The sequence below is a fragment of the Camelus dromedarius genome, chromosome 15, assembly GCF_036321535.1.
Source record: "Camelus dromedarius isolate mCamDro1 chromosome 15, mCamDro1.pat, whole genome shotgun sequence".
Lineage (NCBI taxonomy): Eukaryota > Metazoa > Chordata > Mammalia > Artiodactyla > Camelidae > Camelus > Camelus dromedarius.
In genome coordinates this window covers 18,201,512-18,222,537 of record NC_087450.1, presented here as the reverse complement: position 1 = coordinate 18,222,537, position 21,026 = coordinate 18,201,512, and the positions used below count along the sequence as shown (strand labels likewise).

The 21,026-nt window shown below is 35.4% G+C and overlaps 1 protein-coding gene across 2 annotated transcripts in view; it reads right to left on the bottom strand.

Annotated features, from left to right (window-relative positions):
• The window catches only part of WDPCP (WD repeat containing planar cell polarity effector), a 343,492-nt gene that overhangs the window by 307,423 nt on the left and 15,043 nt on the right, over nucleotides 1–21,026 (bottom strand). For both annotated transcript variants that reach the window (XM_064494449.1, XM_064494450.1), the window contains exon 2: nucleotides 11,591–11,694. The gene's annotated coding sequence lies outside the window, so the exon portion shown is untranslated. The remainder of the gene's footprint in view (nucleotides 1–11,590; nucleotides 11,695–21,026) is intronic.

Sequence of the window (21,026 nt, the reverse complement as noted above, 5' to 3'; positions counted from 1 at the left end):
CATACTTAAATTTGTTCATAAAGTGAACCCTTTCACATAGTCACAAAAAGCTCAAGGTTTTCTGTTTGTAGTTAGATCCTTTATAGCTTTTCTAGAGACCCTGACATTTCAAAGGTGCAAACCTTGAAAGCTATCTATACATGGAGTAACACAGACACTTCAAAAGAGTGGACAGAAGAGACAGTGGCTGCCCACCAGCATTTGCTTTTAAAATTATTGATGTTTACCATTAATTATCATTAGAAATTTATCACTAAGCTTCTATAAGAAACAATAATATATATATATATCTCATGGGATTCTAACATTTTCACTCTGACATTCATTACTCGACAGAGATACCAATGCTGAGAGCGACAATGCTATAAATTTCAAACATACAAGGAAAAAGAGTTTATAATTTAATACTGAAAAAAATAATAAATTTGTTCATCAGATGTATTGCCTGCAATAAATTTGCAACTTTATTGCAAGCAATAAACATATGGAATAAATGCTAAAAATAGTGTGGTATTTCTTTCTGGCAGAATTGGCATAGTGGAAACCAGAAAAGTTTCATCTTTTCATACTATATTGTTAAGTAATTTAGAACTAGCATAAATCAAAATTTGAAAATTTTGGGTCTTTGCCTAAGTAACTTTGAGTAGTGAGTGACATTAACTCGCCAGAACTTACCATCTACTGTAATCCTTAACTTTTTATTTATTCAGACTGCTATCACAAAATATCATAGTCTGGGCTTATAATCAACAGAAATTTATTTCTCACAGTTCTGGAGGCTGACAAGTCCAAGATTAAGGCACCGGCAGATTCAATGTCTAGTGAGATTCTGCTTCCTGGTTCATAGATGGCAGTCTTTTCCTGTGTCCTCACAAGGCAGAAGTGGGGAGAGAGGTGTCTGGGGTCTCTTTTATAAGGGCACTAATTCCATTCACAAGGTCTCCACTTTCATTACATAATCAGCTGCCAAGGGCTCCACCTTCAAATATCATCATTTTGGGGATTAGGTTTCAACATACGAATTTTGGCAGGACACAAATATTCAGTCTATAGTAGACAATAAGGAAAAAAAGTAAGCTAATTCCTAGTAGCTCACCTATTTTAAATGACTGAGTAGGTTACTGCTCCGGCTTGAGCTCTTCCTCAATTTCACTCACTACATACTAAATTTAGTATTCAACTACAGGTAAGGCATTTTCAGACAGGCTTTGGGAGTTTAAATTATTGTACACAAATACACATAATTTTGGTATTTAGTTTTAGATATGTACGTAACATCACTGACAGTTAAATGCTGTGTTTTTATACTTAATTTACATTGTTCTTTCAATCACCTGTATTCGCATCTCTTCCACTGCCAGAGGTGACTCTGGAAATAGGAGCAAAATGAAAGCTGGCCAAGTCATATCAAATTTAAGTGGTTTTATTCTCTCTTATAGAAAGGAAAGTGTCAATTCCACCCATTTTGATCACGAAGTAGATATACTTTTGACTATACTGTTTTCTGTTGGGAACCTGTATGTTCAGTGAATATACTTACCAGATTCCATTCAGAGTCACTGAATTTCAGAACTAGAAGGTTGCTTCGTGACTACAATTGGAGTTAGGCAGTTAGAGGTCAAAATATCACCTTTTTTATTGATAAGGCTGTTTGGGGAATGAGGATTAGGGCTGAGGGGCCAAATAAACTTGCTAATATTCCTTGACATATTCTGCCCCACACCACCCTAATTCCTGCCTCCAAACCAAACCCTGAACAGAGCCTGAGACTGCCTCTGTCTGGTCCAGGGCTGAAAGTTTATGTACTTATGTTCTTTTTAATAGATTAACTTCACTCACTTACAATCTGTGGATTCATGGTTGTCAGCCACTAACCAGGTAGGGTAAGAGGTCAGAGCGTTACTCTGGGGAAGTCCTGCCACATGGGAACAGGAGTGAAGGAAAGCACACCAATTCCCACTATTTGTGAGGGACAGAACCACAGGAAGTTTTTTACATAAAATCCTCCATTTCATTTCAAAGTAATATGAGAACAGTCTAATAAGAATGTACTGTAAATTATTAATACAGAACTCGTCTACTCTTAATAATATATAAAAGACTTTTACTAACCCCTGTCAAACAGATTAACAAAAAAATTAATGTTTTAAACCACTGTATTTTTCCTCTCTCCAAGTTTTATCACAATTTACCTTACATGTCAAATTGTGAGCAATTTAACAACAAACTTATTTTGAAGGAAGTAATACTGGAAATAGAACTGCTCTACATTAAAGAATTTTAAAACTAAGATGAGTTTTGCTTGAAATTTAATTCTAAATGATAGGGCTTTCAAAATTAAAAAATTAAATCTCAGGAAATAATACTACTCTGGACTGATGAAGTTCATAAATAGCATATGGAAGCCATCAGTTAGAAAGAAAGTAAACCAACAAAGGCAGCAATAGAGCCAAAGGTGTTCAATATCCTCGTTAAGTTATTACAAAGAGTGACTATATAAAATCTGAAGAAATTATACTGTTATTTTTGAACATTAATCTTTAATACATTCAGTACTCATTATTTCAATAAAATAGTCTCAGGTCACAAAACTGTGAGCTTATATGTTACAGTCTTTAATAGAAATGTTATTTAGAATGGGAATTTACTGAAATGAAACTGGGAGGGTATTGAAAAATCATTCAAGTTGCCCAAATTATGAAAAATAGAATATTTTATTTAATGTTTTAAAAAATGTAATTCCTTCATAAGAAATATTTTTTTCTTTAAGTGAAAATTTTTTTATGTATAGTATGCCTTATTTAGACTGTAGTCAGACTCCAAACCACTCCACAACACTGGGCTAATCAATGTAACAAAGAAAAAAACTGATTCTTTTTTAAAAAAAGCAATATATAAAATAGTACCAAAAGGCCAAGGGAAACTGCAAATACAAAGTTGGTTTTACACTTCATTGAGCTTCTTAATTAGAGGTTCTATACCACATTGATCTGTCCTTTTCTATACTCTTCTGGATGACCATCTACTCTCATAATTTCAAATACTATCTTACATGTTAATTACCTTTAAACATCTACTCCAGCTATCACTTCTCTCCTGCTGTGGTGACCTATGTCTCTCTTCTCATAGGACAACCTCCTCAAGAGGTTTACGGTTTCATAAAAAAACAAAAAAACAAAAACACAGGCATGTAAAAAAATTACGGAAGTGTTTTAAACATTAATAATATCTGTTTGTACAAGGTACTGTGAGTGCAAAAGAGATACAGAAAAGCTTCATAGAGGAAATAATACTGAAGTGGATGTTTAGGGGAAGGAGTGACAGAAGGGGAGGAGGTAGACTGTCATTGTAGGGAGAACGAACAATGTGAGTCAAGTTCCTGAATTATAAATCAGCCCATAAAATAGTTCCCTGAAACATGGGCACTGGAGCGCAAGTGGGGAATGCCCAGAAACCATGCAAAGGCCAGATAAGGGAGGGGTCTAACTTGTCATACTTGGAAATTCAAACGTATTCCATATTTCATTGTGCAGCAATACAGAACCATTAAAGGGCTTTTTACAGAAAGGAGAAACAGGATCAGATTTGGATATAACAGGGGAAAAAAGGTTTTCTATTTTAATCCCTTACTGCCTTCTAAATAGCATGAATTAAATTTGTTTTGCTGAGGCCCTGAAGAGATTTGGCTGCATACATTTGTGAGTGGAAAGCTATGCTTTCCAGAAGGAGAAGGAATTCCCTAGGACAACTGTAGGGAAATGAGACAGAGGTGAGAGAAGCAAGCAAAATAGCCAAAGGCAGTGTTCCTCTATCTTCCATAAAATACTAACAAACACTTTGAGTGGTTGTTTTTTTGTTTGTTTTGGCAGATACTAAGCTTTGCTTCAAGATCTTTCCCAGAGACAGTGCCCATTGAGCAGATACTGAGGACAGAGAAGACTATGAGAGTATTGTGACAAATAGACGTTAAGGTGGCTCTCCATGATCTTTACCTCTTGGTGTTCACATCTCTGGTGTTCATGCCCCTGTAACTTGCTTATAATGAATAGAGTATAGCAAAGGTGATTGGCTATCACTCCCATGATCACATTGCTCTGTCTTGCAAGCAATGTCTCACTCTAGAGGCTCTCCTTGCTGGTCTGATGAAGTAAGCAGCCATGCTGAGAAAGGCTACATGGTAAGGAATTGTGGGTGGCTTTAGCCAATAGCCAGGATAAAGTGGGACTCTGAGTTGTATAACTACAAACAAATGAATTCTGCCCACAACCTGAGCAAGCTTAGAAGTAGATTTTTTTCCCCCCAGTCAAGCCTTCAGATGAGAACACAGCCCTACTGCCACTAGTAGCCTTATAAGACTCTAGGCAGAAGACCCAGCTAAATTGTGCCAGACTCCTGAAAGTGAAATGGTAAATGCGTGTTGTCTTAAGCCTCTAAAATTTGTGGTAATTTATTACACAGCAATAGAAAACTAATATAACCCCCCTCCTCAGTCTCCCCCTTCACCAAATTTACAAATATTTTCTAATCTGTGGATTTAATATGAACTCAGATTATATACATTTTGGAAAAATCACTTCTAAAGTAGCTGAAAAGAAGGATTAGAAGAGTGGGAAGACTAAGACAGGAGATAAAGGCAACAGCCCAGAAGAGAAATGGTGAAGGCCTAAACCAAGTCAGAAAACATAGGAATAAGAGCAGGTTTCAGGAGAAATATAATGAGATCACTTGGTATATGGTAAGTTCAGGATGTCTATAGAACCTCCAAGTGAAGATAGTAAGCTTTGGTACTGACTGTGAGATGCTAGTTTTGATCTTGCAAAATTCACTTTGCCCTGCACATAACCCTTTACAACCTGACAGTAACCTGTCTTTTCATCCCTCACCATGTAATCTATGCTCCATGGAGCTAATTGATGCTCCCGAAATAGAACACATATATTCATATTTCCATGTCTTTGCTCACGTTGTTCCCTTTGAATGAAATGTGTTTCCCAATTGTGTGTATTTATGAAAATCCAATTCACCTCTTAAAATCATGTTAAAATGTCAATATGCTCTGTTAGAATGTAGGCTTCCTCAAGGACAGAACTTTATGTTTTGCTCACAAATATATTTCATAACTCCAGAATAATGTCTGGCACAAGGTAGGCACGCAGTAAATATTTCTTGAGTAAATAGATGAATGTGAGCAATTCCTAATTTTCTACCCAGTTACAGAGCAAATACTAGTGCATTCCATGTGCTTAAGAAATGTTTACTGATAAGTAGTATAGCCTCTCCTAATGTTTCTAAACAAATGAGGAATGTGTAAATTTAATGGGAAAGATAATGGGTGGGCATATATCTGAACTTTGGCTCTGTTGAACATTGTGGATCACTTGTTAATTCACTCAACAAATGGTTACCAAATACATAGTATATGCAAGATGTGATTAGTTAAACCCAAAAGTCATTCCCAACCCCTTCTCCCTTGCCTCCCTCTAATTAGAGGAAGAAGTAGACATTCATTTTCTCCGTCTCCTTTACAGCTAGAGATAGTCATGTGACACCATTATGATCAATGAAATGCAAGGGGGAAACTATTGGATAGATGATTTGAGAAAGATATGTCTTTCCTAGTAAAAAAGAAGCAAGTAGAAAGCTCCAGTATTGTCCCCTGCTTCCTGCCTTTGAAAATGGCTGTGATTCTTGGAGCTTTTGATTCTATCTTGTGACTATGAAGCGAAGGCAAATGGAATCACAGAGCTACCAATCTAAGCCCTTACCTTAAGCTGCCAAATCAATGCCAGCAAGCAGCTATTCTGGGCTTCTTGTTATGGTGGACAAGTAAGTCCCTCTTGCTTAAGATCTATTAGTCTGTAATTTGTAGTTGAAAATATTCCCAAACTAGAAGAGCAGGTTTAAAAGTGTGGCTAATAAAACAACCTGGTAAATAATGATACATACGAAATGCCTTCGAAATGCCTCATTTGATTTTGAAATTGTGGTTTTAAAAGTAGCACTTACATTATCTTTTAAAAACGCACTGTTAAATTACACTGTCTTGCACTTGACTGTGTTGTCATAGTCTTCATTGTCTCTTCTGTTAAACCTTATCCTGTGGATAATTGTGTCAAAAGTGAAGAAAATATGATTTCAATAGAGTACTTTGTCACATCTGATTTCAGCAATAAGCCTATTACAATGAAAATGAAAATCAAAGGGGCAGAATAAAGTAAAAGTGGAAAATTAGGATTAGTGAAAATTCCAAATTTATCCACCCAAATGTTTCAAAGTAATTATATTCCAAAACAGTGCAGTTGTAGCTACACTTTTCAAAAAAGTTAAGGAAGTTTTTTCGATTTACAGACATTGCAAAAGACTGGGGCTGTAGTGACAGAGCACATTACATAATTTTGTTCCTATTTTTAAAACTCCAAACTATTTTACAGGACCATTTTTAAGCTTTATCAAAAGTATAATGAAAACTCTCTGCTTTTCTCTGTTCCACTTGCCAAGTGTCATCAAGGCCTGAGTAGTATTTTAAATTACTTTTATAAATGAATAATGTAGCCAATCACCAGTTCCTAGAATTGCTGAATAAATGAAGCAAATATTCAATAAGAAACTACCAGTGTAATAAATAATACTCTTGAAGACTTTCCAATAGATTAAAAAAAAGGAATCACTTATTAAAACAATTTCTAAGAAATTTCATTATCTGGAATTGCTCGGCATTACTGGAATTACTCTACTATGAAGAGTAGAGTTATCAGCATCTTCCTTCTTATTTCTTATTCACAGGCACTATTTAGTCAGGAAACACTTAGAAGGTTAAGAAAGCATTGAGCTGGGCCTGGAGTTGGAGGATACACAGACGAATGACACAGAGCTCCTCCCGTCCAAGAAGCTTTCATTGTAGAGAAGCAGCCAGCCACACAGGCAGAAAATCTCTGAATGACGTCCCAGTAGTTCTGATAAGGTTGGACCTATCAGAATCTAAGGGTAGAACAGCCCATATGGATGGCTTTGTTTGTTAAGCAGCTGCATTTAAATTCATTCCAGTGGAGTGTTCCATGTTAGTCACACCCATAATGAGATAAATGTATCAAATTTAGCCTAGGTGATGGCTGCAAGCACTAAGGAAAGTATCATAACAAAACAAAAGTGACAGGATAGAGTCAAGCTGTGTTTCTGGTTTTGTTTTCTACTTTAATAAAGTATTGCTGCTATTTTAAGGAGTTAAAATCAATGTTTTGAGACTGATTTTTGAAACTTGTTTCTTGATAGTATCTTGAGAAACGAAAATGAAGATACTTATTAGAATTCCATATCTTGTCTCTTGGCAGTATTATGCTTTCAGTTATATGACATATTTAGACCAGATGTATGGAGGTTGATCAATTCTTACAGATATTACTGCCAGAATTTAAAATGTTATTATGGGTAATTATCACTAAAAAGAAAAGTTAATCATATCTTATATTAAGATAATTAGAACTGGAATTCAAAAACTGGGAATCTGAAAACATATTCCAAAAAAGTCTTGTACAAGAATATTCACAGCAGCTTTATTCATAGTAACCAAAAAAGAAAGAAAAGAAAAGAAACAAAGAAAGAAAAAAGAAGAAAAGAAAGAAATTAATTCAGATGTCTATTATAAGGTGACTGGATAAACTATGATATTGTAGTGTGTTGAGTAGTGGCTCCCAAAAAGATACGTCCACCTGGAGCCTGCGAATGTGACCTTATTTGGAAAAAAGACCTTTGCAGATATAATTAAGGATCTTGAGATGAGATCATCCTCAATTAGGGTGAGCACTAAATCCAATGACACTGCCCATATAAGAAACAGAAGAGAAGAAAGACACAGAAACATGGAGGAAAAAGCCATGTGAAGATAGGGTCAGAGATTGTGGAGTTGGGCTGCCACAAGCCATGGAACACCTGGGGCCACCAGAAGCTGGAAGAAGCAAGGAAGGATTATCCTTCAGAGTCTTCAGAGTGAGGGAGCACAGCCCTGCCAACACCTTGACTTCAGGCTTATGGCTTCCAGAGCTGTCAGAGAGTAAATTTCTCTTGTTTTAAGCCTTGGAGTTTGTGGTAATTTCTTTTTTTTCTTTTTTGCATTAACTTATATTTATTGGATTACTAATGATATTGAACACTTTTCATAATTTGTTGGTTATCTTTTTTTAATGTGGCCTATTTATATTTCATTTATTTTTTATTAGACATACATCTATTTTTTTAAATTGAAGTATAGTTGATTTACAATGTTGTGTTAGTTTCTGGTGTGTAGCAAAGTGATTCAGTTACACATATATAAATTCTTTTTCATATTCTATTCCATTATAGGTTATTACAATATACTGAATAGAGTTCCCTGTGCTATACAGTAGGATCTTGTTGTTTATCTACTTTATACATAGTAGTTTGTATCTGCTAATCCCAAACTCCTAATTTATCCCTGCCCGCTCTATCCCCTTTGGTAACTATAAGTTTGTTTTCTATGTCTGTGAGTCTTTCTGTTTTGTAAATAAGTTCATTTGTATCATACTTTAAGTTTCACATATAAATAATATCAGATGATATTTGTCATCTTTCTCTGTCTGACTTACTTCACTTAGGATGATAATCTCTAAGTCCACCTGTATTGCTGCAAATAGCATTATTTTATTCTTTTTTATGACTGAGTAGTATTCCATTGTGTATGTATGCACACACATATATATATCAAATCTTCTTTATCCATTCATATGTTGATAGACATTTAGGAAGCTTCCACGTCTTGGCTATTGTAAGTAGTGCTGCTATTAACACTGGGGTGCATGTACCTTTTTCAATTAGCATTTTTTTTCCAGATACTTACCAGGAGTGGGATTGCTAGATCACATGGCAACTCTATTTTTAGTTGTTTAAAGAACATTCATACTGTTCTCTATAGTGGCCACACCAATTTACATTTCCACCAGCAGTGTAGGAGGGTTCTGTTTTCTCCACACCCTCTCCAGTATTTATTATTTGTAGACTTTTTAATTCTGATCAATGTGAGGTGATACTTCATTGTAGTTTTGATTTGCATTTCTCTGATAATTACCAATGTTGAGCATCTTTTCACCTGCCTATTGGCCATCTGTATGTCTTCTTTGGATCAATGTCTATTTAGGTCTTCTGCCCATTTTTTGGTTGGGTTGTTTGGCTTTTTTTTTTTTTTTTTTTGAATATTGAGTTCTGTGAGCTGTTTGTATATTTTGGAAATTAATCCCTTGTTGATTGCATTGCTTGCAAATATTTTCTCCCATTTCATCCCAGAGCATGGAATATATTCCCATTTCTTTAAAGCACCTTCAGTTTCCTCTATCAATGTTTTATAGTTCTCAGGATATATATAAGTCTTTCACCTCTTTCATCAGGTTTATTCCTAAGTATTTTATTCTTTTGAATGTAGTTTTAAACGGGATTTTTTTCTACTTTCCCTTTCTGATATTTCATTATTTGTGTAAAGAAATGCAACAGATTTCTGTATGTTAATCTTGTATCCTGCTACATTGCTAAATTTATCATTTCTAATAGTTTTGGTGGGATCTTTAGGGTCTTCTATATATAGTATCACGTTATCTGCATATAATGACAAATTTTACCTCTTCCCTTCCAATTTGGATACCTTTTATTTCTTTTTCTTGTCTCATTGCTGCAGCTAGGACTTCCAATACTATGTTGAATAGAAGTGGTGAGAATATGCATCCTTGTCTTGTTCCAGATTTTAGCGGGAATGCTTTCACCTTTTCACCATTGAGTATTAGGTTGGCCGTAGGTTTGCCAAAAATAGCTTTTATTGTGGTAATTTCTTAAGACATACTGTGGTATAGTCATACAATGAATACTACTCAGCCATAAAAAAGTATAAGGAACATGATGAGTCTCACAAACTAGTTGAATAAAAGAAGTCATATAGTCAGACATATGGACACTGTATAATTTTACTTATATGAAGTTCAAGAACAGGCAAAATTGTAAGAATAGAAATTAGAAGAGTGACTATGCTCAGGGGTCAGGGGGGATTGATTGGAAAGGGACATGAAGGCACTTTCTGGGGGAATAAAAATGTCAAGATCTTGATTATGATGTGATTACATATGTGAATGAATACATTTGCCAAAAATTCATCAAAAAGTACACTTAAGAGCTGCTTCAATGTATTCAATATGAATTAGATCTTAACTTTAAAATACTGAGATAAAAATCAAAACAACAAACAAACAACAATGAGCACTAAACCAGGAGATGGCAAACTACAGCCTCTGGGCCAAACCTGACCTGCTGCCAATACAATTTTATTGGAACACGGCCATTTACATATCGCCGATGGCTGCTTTCACCCTGCATGTCAGAGCTAAGCAGTTGTGACAAAGACCATAGAGCCTGTAAAGCTGAACATAGTGTTGAGTCCTTTACAGAAAAAGTCTGCCAGCACCTACACTAAAATTACAGTCTAGAAGTATGTCCAAAGCTATGGAGACCCTTTCTTGTCTAACATTCTGTAATTCTCATTATACTCAATGGTATGAATTAGCGATGTTCGTTATGAAGACCTGAAATGTCTTTAGGCTAGGCACTCGGGTAAGACTTTGAGTTAAATCTTATGATTCTTAGTTCATTTTTCTTTCATTTGCCATTTTTCAGCACAAATTATAGTTCACTACTGCATTGTCCAAAATCAGGGTATATGTGGATATTTTATCCATATATACATTAATTTTTATGGCCTCACCTGTGAGGTATGCTAAGAAGTGAGTTCAGAGCATGCCACCCCCAAAATGTGCTTTTGTGGCATATTAACTATTTTGAATTAAAGGCACTTGAAAACATCAGAAGAAAATACCCTGATTTTCCTTCTTTTTCTTAAAAACAGGAGATGAAATTCCTATTAGAAAAATGTCCTCCCTATACCAGAAGGAATGTAACATTCTTATCATCAAGACCTAGAAGTTAAGATCAAGAGACTTCTATACAAACAGTCCTTGTTAAAAATAATTCTTATCTTCTGTTAGCCTCCCCATGTAGTCACTTTTCCATATTTGCCTCTTTTTGTTCAACCTAATATAAAAACAAGTAAGTTTTGCCATTTCTTTGGGTCTTCATTCTTTATGAAGGCTCCCATGTCATGTACAACTTGTATTAAATAAATTGGTACCTTTTCTCCTATTGATCTATCTTATGTCAGTTTAATTCTCAGCCAGCCAAAAAGAACCCTAGGAGGGTAAAGTTAAAAGTTTGCCTCCCCTACAGAACTTAACAGTCGGTTACAGAGAAATGGAAGAACTGGTAACGGATGGGACCAGGGCCAAGTGAACTTAGCCAGCAGTTGAAGCGATCCCAAGGGGCTGTGGGCAGTGCTTAAGGAGGGTCTAGCCAACTTGGTTGGACTCTTGGCACATGTAGTTTTCAAAGGGGTCTAATCCTATGCTCTAGGGACTCTGGCGTAAGAGTCTCTGAGCTTAGAAAGTCAAAACTATCAGCTGATGGGGCTTTTCATTGCCCGTAGAATAAAAACCCAAATCCTTAAAATGGTCCCCAAGGCCCTGGATAAAAATGTGTTGCTTCCTACCTCACAGTCTTCCTTCTTCCTCTCCTTCTACAACTTCTTTTAACAGGAAGAACATGATCCATATTGACTTTCAGAAGAATCCTCTGGCAGCAGCTGGGGAGATCCTGGTAATGAGGAGAACAGTTAGGGACCACCGGGATAACTTAAGTAATAAAAAATCATTTAATGAATGCCTGAAGTAGAAGAGTGACAGTGGGAATGAAGAAATGATAGATTCTAGGGTAAACAAAATATTATTCACTCAATGAAACATCATGTAGCAATGAAAATAAACTATGGCTACATATGAAAACACGGATGAATGTCACAAACATGATGTTGAGCAAAAGAAGCAGGACACAGAAGGATATAAACAGTATGATTCTTTTTGTATGAAGTTCAAAACAGGTAAAAACCAAACTACGTTGTTTGAGAATGCTTATAGACATGGTTTAATAAAGAAAAAATTATCACAAGGGTCAAGGTAGTGGTTCCCTCCAGGGGGAAGAGAGACAGCCGTACAGGGGCTGCTGGTATACTTTTCTGTATGTAGTGTATGTACATTATATCACAATTTAAAACAAAGTTTAAAAATATGGATCTACAGACACAGCTGAGATAGATATAGTTAGAATTTACATATGGAAGGTAATGAGGGGACCTGTGTTCAAATCTTGGTTCTGGTACTTGTTAGTGGTGTGACCTTGAAGGTTATTTAACCTCTCTAAGCCTCAATTTCTATCTGGGGAGCTAACAGGACTGCAATGAACATTAAAGTTATCTTCCATCTGATTATTTATTCCTAGAGGAGTCACCACTTCTGGTTGATTAGCAGAGTAAATCTCCCTCAAATTACTGAGTTTATTAAATGCTTTGCAATTTCCTGTGCTCTACGAACAGACAGGAGTTCCCTGACCAGGGTTTCCAGCAGGTGGAGGATATTAAGCCATCTGCTCTTACAGTCTCATGGGTCTCAAACTTGAACATGTATCACAATCTCCTGGAGGTCTTATTAAAACACAGCTTTCTGGGCCTCACTCCCAGAGTTTCTGATTTATAGGCCTGTAGTGAGGCCTGAGAATTTGCATTTCTAACAAGTGCTGCGATGTTCCTAGTTGATATTGCTACAAGTCCAGGGGCAACCTTTTGAGAACCAGTATTCTAAACTTTGCTCTCTGGCTCTCCAAGTACAAGGGAAATACTTTTCTCAGTCAGTTGGAAAGAGGATGATTCTGTCTACTTGTTCAGCCCTGTTTTTCCTGACGAGAGTTGGCCTTCCCTAGTTTCAGACCTCATATGTCTGGTATCTACCCTTTCCTATGGATGTCCTCAGAAACACACGCTACCAACAAGAGCCTGCTGCTCTTAGCTGCTAAGTTGCTCCAGTAAGGAATTAGGGGAGGAAAGGAGGACAGGGGAGGTCAGGAACATGTGTTCCAGTCATTTTCTTCCCAGAAACTCTTGTGAGAATTAAAGGAGATAAAAAAGCATCGCACCTGGGACATTCAGAGCACTCAATAAATGTTAGCTGTTATTGTTATGACTTCAAGTTTTTTGAGGTGGATGTTTGCAAAGATGGCTGCATCATAACAGAGTATTTAGGATAAGCAGGTTTATCAGGAAGGTGATTACCTTCATTATGAACATTTAAATATCTGTTTTCATGTTTATAAATTTCAAATATCATGGCTCTAAGGTTAAAATTGAGAAATCTTGTGAAAGAGAGTTAACAAGTTAAGTGAGAGACAGAGGAGCCAGCAGAAATGGGAGCTTCCTTTGGGAAATGGAAGTGTGACCGTGTTTGAGACTTACCTAGCTAGAGCGTATCGCACTCTCATTCTTTAAACACATAGTTCCAAAGTTTCTAAACAAGGTTCATTCTGAACTTTGTCTCCCGTGGGCAGGGTGGGTGAGTGAGCAGATTTTGCAATGCCTCATTAAATATGTCAGGGTTTTGCTCTTGGCAAAGAACATGTGTTCTTTTCAGGCAAGAGTTTCTTTTTGGCACATTCCTATACTTTAACATTTGTATCTCAACCATCCATTCCAATATTATTTCTATGCTTTGTATACTTTCAAATTACCCTGAGACATTTATATAGGTTCTATGAGTTATATAGACCTCCCTTAAAGTAAAAAAAAATAACACTACGTAATTTAAAAAATAATAATATATGAATTTAACTGAAATTTATTAAAAATTATGATATAAACATTTGTAAAACTTTAGCAACCATTTTGTAATTTGTTTTTTAAGGTCATATTATGAACCTATAACTTGAGAAAATCTACATAGTTGATATTCTTAAAAGTGAAATGCAGTTATTAAAATCATTCCATATGATTCAGTTAAAGTCAACATTTATTTATCATGTGACTGGTAGATACAGGAGACACAGAGGTGAAAAAATGGTGAGGTCTTTGTCCTTAAGGAGTTCAAGGTCTTTTTGACCATGTGTTTGATTATTTGTTTCCATGTTTCTCTCCCCTACTTGACTATGACTGTCTAGTCTCCAGAGGAAGAGGTGACTGTCTAGTCCCCAGAGGAGGAGGTGACTGACTACCAGGTAGTCTGAACTTGGAGTTGTTACTGAGGAAGTGAACTTTGAGTTAGCCTTTGAAGGCTACTAAGAATTGGGGTGAGGAAGAAGGAAGAGAAAGGCAGGATATTCTAAATGGGGTAACCAGGCAAGTGCAAAGGCACTGACGTGGGAAATAATTTGTGGAGACTCACAGGCACCTCTGTGTTGCTACTCATTTTAAGAGGGGTGCAAGTAAGGTAAAAAGTTAGGAGGGCCAGATGCCGAAACATTTTTTTTCTGTTCTAAGGGATTTTGATTTTGCCTGCAGGTGTCTGGGAGCCATGGAAGCTTTGTAAGCAGCTGAGTTAGATCAGGTTTATGTTCTGGCAACAACTATGGGTCAATAGGACAGAAAGAGGACCATAGTGAACTACCTGGACAAAAAGTCATGTTAGGATTAGGTCACAACAGCCCTCAAGAGGCAGAACTCTGTGTCTATTATTGTTTCTAAATGTTTGATTTGACAATAGTCCTAAACTATGTTTAATTGTTATATTATACAAAGTGGAACAACTGCTGAAATAAAACTAAAAGCCCTATCCATTGGCCTAAAGTTCAAAATAAAAGTGCAAAATCAAGGCTATCAAAGGATTTCAGGAAAAAAATACATACATATACACACACATTAGATATGAATTCAAGAGTAAAGATAGGTGTATTTCTTTGGTAGTCAGTAAAGTCCTGTTCAGCAGCTTAATAATTAACATAAGATAAAAATTTGAACCATCTTTGTATGGGCAGAGGGAGTATGGTTACTGGGATACAGAGTAGAACGATTAGATATTTTATTAAAGGAAGTCGAAAAAAGAGTTGGGGTTTGTGAATCAATCAATTTGATTTTTAAAAGGAAAAAGATTGGAAATCATATTAATAGTTACATAATAAAAGGTGTCATTTGCATTTTGGAGACACCTTATTAAGCGGAAATAAATGTTTTTTTTTTTTTTAACTTTTTGTTGTTGTTGTTGAAGTATCGGGAGTCCTATGCAAGCTCTACAGGATAATGTAAGGTTTCGCGGTAGAAACCATGGGACCTGGAAAGCACCTGGAACCAAACAAATTCTAGGGATCAGCTGTTCTCTCTCATCTTGCTCTCACACATCTCAGATTCTTTCAGCAAGCCTGTCCTACTCTCCTCTTTCTGCTGACATATTTATAATTTTACACTTGTTCTGTGCAGGTTAGGAAAGGGTTCTGTTCATCACCCAGGAATCCAGGGTGATGGAGACTCCATCTCAATAGTGTGCTTCTTTGATCACTGCGGCAGAGGGAAGGAAACAGAGAACTATGCAGGGGCAGTTGCTCTTAAAACATCTGCCCAGAGGTGATATGTATTACTGCTGCTCATATTTCCCTAGGCAAAGCAAGGCTCATGGCCACAACCAACTCCAAAGTGTGCTGGGAAGAGAAATTCAACTAATATCTAGAAAGAACTGAAATGTCTATGAACAGTCCTTGTGATTTACTCATCAACATGTTTGTGTGCTCACTTAAACTTCTTGTAAGTGTAGTTTAATTGAAAATTATGGTCCTGCATTTAAAAAATTTAAAGACATAGCACATTTGCTGACAAAGTTATACAAATGAGCACAAATCCACGACACACATGCATCATGCTCAATTAAAAACCAGATGACAAAGAAATTTGTTGTATTTCTATACACTAATAACAAACTTTCAGAAAAAGAAATTAAAGAAACAATCCCACTTATCTCACATCAGAAAGAATAAAATACCTAGGAATAAACCTACCTAAGGAGGCAAAAGACCTGTACTCCAAAAACTGTAAGATGCTGATGAAAGAAATTGAAGTCAACAACAGATGGAAAGATATACCAATGTTCTTGGATTGGAAGAATCAATATTGTTGAAATGATCATACTACCCAAGGCAATATACAGATTCAATGCAATCCTTATCAAAATACCAATGAAATTTTTCACAGAATTAGAACAAAAAACATTTAAGTTTGTATGGAAACACAAAAGACCCTGAATAACTAAAACAATCTTGAGAAAGAACAGCACTGGAGGAATCACAGTCCCTGACTTCAGACTATATTACAAAGCTACAGTAATCAAAACAGTATAGTACTGGTCTAGTATTGATCTAGTATTGGTCTAGTATTGATCTAGACACATAGATCAATGGAACAGGACAGAGAGCCCAGAAATATACCCACACACTTATGGTCAATTAATCTGTAGCCATAGGAAGAGGCAAGAATATACAGTGGAGAAAAGTGGTGCTGGGAAAACTGGACAGCTATATGTAAAAGAATGAAATTAGAAAACTCTCTAACACCACATACAAAAATAAACTTAAAATGGATTAAAGACCTAAATGTAAGACGGGATACTCTAAAACTACTAGAGTAAAATATAGGCAGAACACTCTTTGACATAAATCGCAGCAATATTTTTTTCAATCCATCTCCCAGAGTAATGGAAATAAACACAAAAATAAACAAATGGGACCTAATTAAACTTAAAAGCTTTTGCACAGCAAAGGAAACCATAAGCAAAATGAAAAGACAACCTAGGGAATGGGAGAAAATATTTGCAAATGATGTGACCAACAAGGGCTTAATTTCCAAAATATATAAACAGCTCATCCAGCTCAATATTTTAAAAAAAATCCAGTCAAAAAATGGGCAGAAGACCTAATTAGATATTTCTCCAAAGAAGATATATGGATGGTCAACAGGCAGTGAAAAGATGTTCAACATCGCTAATTATCAGAGAAATGCAAATCAAAACTACAATGAAGTATCACCTCACACCAGTCGGAATGGCTATCAAAAATTCTACAAATATTAAATGCTGGAGAGGGTGTGGAGAAAAGGCAATCCTTCTATATTGTTGGTGGGAATGTAATTTGTTATGGCCACTATAGAGAACAGTGGTTCCTTAAAAAACTAAAAATAGAGTTGTCATATGATCCAGCAATCCCACTTCTGGGCATATAACTGGAAAAGATGAAAAGTCTAATTCAGAAAGGTACATGCACCCCAACGTTCACAGCAGCACTATTTGCAATAGCCAAGACATGGAAGCAACCTAAATGTCCACTGAAAGATGAACGGATAAGGAAGATGTGGTATATATATACAATGGAATATTACTCAGTCATAAAAACAATGAAATAATGCAATTTGCAACAACATGGATGGACCTAGAGATTATCATATTAAATGAAGTAAGTCAGACAGAGAAAGACAAATATCATACAAAATCACTTATATGTGGAATCTAAAAAAAATGATATAAATGAGCTTATTTACAAAACAGAAATAGACTCACAGACATAGAAAACAAACTTCTTACCAAAGGGGAAAGAAGGGGGAGGGATAAACTAGGAATTTGGGATTAGCAGATACACACTGCTATATATAAAACAGACAAATGACAAAGACCTACTGTATGGTACAAGGAACTATATTCAATATCTTGTAGTAACCTACATGGAAAAGAATCTGAAAAAGAGTATACATACATAACTGAATCACTTTGCTATACACCAGAAACACAATATTGTAAATCAACTATACTTCAATAAAAAAATTTAAACAAAAACAGTTGAATGTTCAGATCCATCAGTTTGGCAATTTCTCTTTTGAGGCAAAATAGCCAATTATGCAACAAAAACAACAGACTAACAAGTGTGGTGTCACAATATTGTATCCTATTATAAGTATTTTATGCAATCCTTGTAACTTTTAGTTCCTTCTTCTCTAACCTTTATATTTATGATAATTAATTCCACTAATAGACATGCTTAGTTGTTAAACCTTGAAATAAAATGTTTGAAAATCTACTACTCCTTTCTCAGGCTTCTAAGTCAGTTTGATTCAAAAGTATCCTGAAATTACTACTTGCAAATATTTATCTTACACCTGCATAACTAAAACAGCTAGTGAGGATAAAATTGGGGAACTGTCATCCACAACACTTGATTTTAAAATTTTATCGTGTTCAACAAACTAGCATCCTTCCTCTACTCTTTAATAAGCAAATGCTATAGTTAAATTTTAAAATAAATCTGTACTAATAAATACATTTATCTAATTTAAATATTGAAATTGTAGATTTCATTTGGAAAAAAGTTCCAATGCTAAAATTAATTTTGAGAATTACTTCTGTAGACCACTTTCTTCATCATAAATCCATTTGGTATTTACTCAATTTTTAGGTCTCTCTTACTATGAAAAATCTTCTAAAAATGCAAAGTAATGTCTTGTGTCTCATGACTTTTGGGCTTTCTTTGATCTGTCTTCTTTGTAACCCATCCTAGCAAGACTCTCTAGTTAACAAACTACCAGAATTTTAAAAGCAGTTTATACTGCATATTTGTAAAAATTGCTTCCAAAAACCTTGATAATTAGACAAGTTTATTTTCTACAGTCCCATATACCCTTATTACTTGACTAACAAAATTAAGCCCTCTTTCTGACTTAAAATCATTGCTCCTTTTCAACCCTTCAGCTTTGGCTTTATTGAGTTAAATATGGTGGAAGAGTCTTTGTTTTTCTTAGAATTTTCCAAAGATGTAAATATTACTATGACCCAAATGTTTCAATCAAAATAATTTTGTCTATTAAGGTCATAATTAATATCTAAAGGATGTTATAATTTTTTCTTGCTATTATAAAAACTATGTCTTAAACATTTTTTTTCTAATTGTATATAAAATACATTTAAAGTTTGTATGTAAATCTTATATCAGACACTTTGGCAAATTCTCTGATTCAGTGTAATGATTTGTCAGTAGAATCTTTTGGATTTTTCTAGGTATACAATCATGTCATCTGCAAATAATGAGAGTTTTACTTATTCCCCTCCAATCCTTTACCTTTTTTTCTTTTGATTTACTGTAGAGGTTTTCCTTTTACCTACATAAGTATCTCTGTATCCTTATGTTAAATGTGTTTCATATAAATTCCATTCAGGTGCATTTTATATGTTTTTTCATCCAATCTGACAATCTCTATTTTTCAATTGGTGAGTTTAGTCCATTTATATTCGTTGTGTTTACTGATATATTTGGATTTATCTCCACCACCTTATTTCTTGCTTAGTTTCTCTTTAAAAGTTAAAGAAACTATTTTTTATTTTTACTTAAATTCTGTTCTCTTTCTGCTGTCTATAACTAATTTTTCCTTATTTGCTTTCCCTTCTGTCTATTGCATTTTAAGTAATACATTCTACAAATATTCTTTAGTGATATCCTTAATATGAACACTGAAGATCTAAAACTGATACCTGTATCTACCTTGATCTTGAATAAAACAAGGGCACAGAATAGTTTTCCTATTGTACATGTTATTACTACCAGTATTGTAGCTGCATCTTAATTTTGTACTCCCATGTGAGTCATTATTATTACATTATTTTATATAATTTATACTTGTTTAGATGTTCCCCAAGTATTTACCTGCTCACATTGTCCATTGTCTCATTTCCTTCCTTGTGGTATAATTTATTTAATTAAGAAGTATATCCTTTACTAGGGATTCTCAATTTTTGTCTCTCAAGTTACAGTTCAGCTGGATATAAAATTTTAAACAAACAATTATCTGCTCTTATTACTTGGACTATTTTATTCCATTGTCTTCTGAATGATGTTGCAATTGAGAAGTCAGTTTCAATCTAATTTTATTCAATTGGTGTTGGAGTTCAAGGATTTGGGGACAGATCAAGGAAAAGACAGGATCATGAAATGGCAGTATTGCACAATAAGGTTTATTGGGTGGCATTTGGACAGGACTGCATGAAGGGGGAAGTCATTCACAGTAAGAGACTTTCCAGAGACAGCAGAATGGGACCACCACTCACAAGGGAAAAATGGCAGTGGAACTCCCAAGGAGAGAGGAATCAGGGGGCTACATGTCAAGGATATGTCCCTCAGTAGCAAGGTAGGGAATCTCTGGGTCAGAGAGCTCTGAAGGACAACAGCAGTTTGAGGTCTTTTATAGCTACAGGGTTTGTGTTACTTATAGCTAAAAGATGTTAGGTAGAGTTTCATGGGGGATCCCAAGCAAGCAGAATCTAAGTGGCTAGAATCTGCCATTTGGGGGACACTTAAAGCAATCAGATGTATAAGAATATGAGTTTGGCACTAGCGGGCTTTGATCTAACAATCCTAGTCTCCTTTAAATAAGTAAATAACACAGGGACCAACATACAGAGGCTATCTTTAACTTATTTATATAACAATTGTTTAATCTGTCCTTTCTCTCTGGGTATTTTTAAGATCTCTTTATCTTTAGATGTATATTTATTTATTTATTTTTCTTCTCTCCACTATGTCTCCTGAACTTCCCAAGAATGCTCCCAACTCAAAGTTTTTGCATGTTCTGGAACTGCAGCTTGGAAAGCAATTCCTCCAGATATATTTTTGGCTTGCTTCCCAACTGGTTCAAGTCTTTGCTCAATTACTTCCTCAGAGAGGCTTTCCCTGATCCCCACTTCAAACTTTCTTCCTACCCTCCTTTATTTTTCTTCATAGAACCAATGACTAATTGACATTTTCTTAAATATTTGTTAATCATCTTCCTCCCTCCCCCAAGAAAATATGCCACAAGGGCAGAGACTCAGTTTTATTCACTGCTGTATCCCCAGAACCCAGAATAGTACTTGGAACAGTAAGTACTTAAGTGTTTGTTGACCTAATGAATAATGGCCTCTCCTCTATGCTTTATTTGTTTTTTCTTTATAGCCAGATAAATTCTCTTCTGTGTATCTATACTGATGGGACAAATATAGCTGCCCCAGAATGACACACATTCCACAAGTGATCAACACAAATTAATCAGCATTTCTGAGTTCTAATTCCAAATTCCTAGGAAAGAAAATGTGACCAGTACAGCTTGGGTC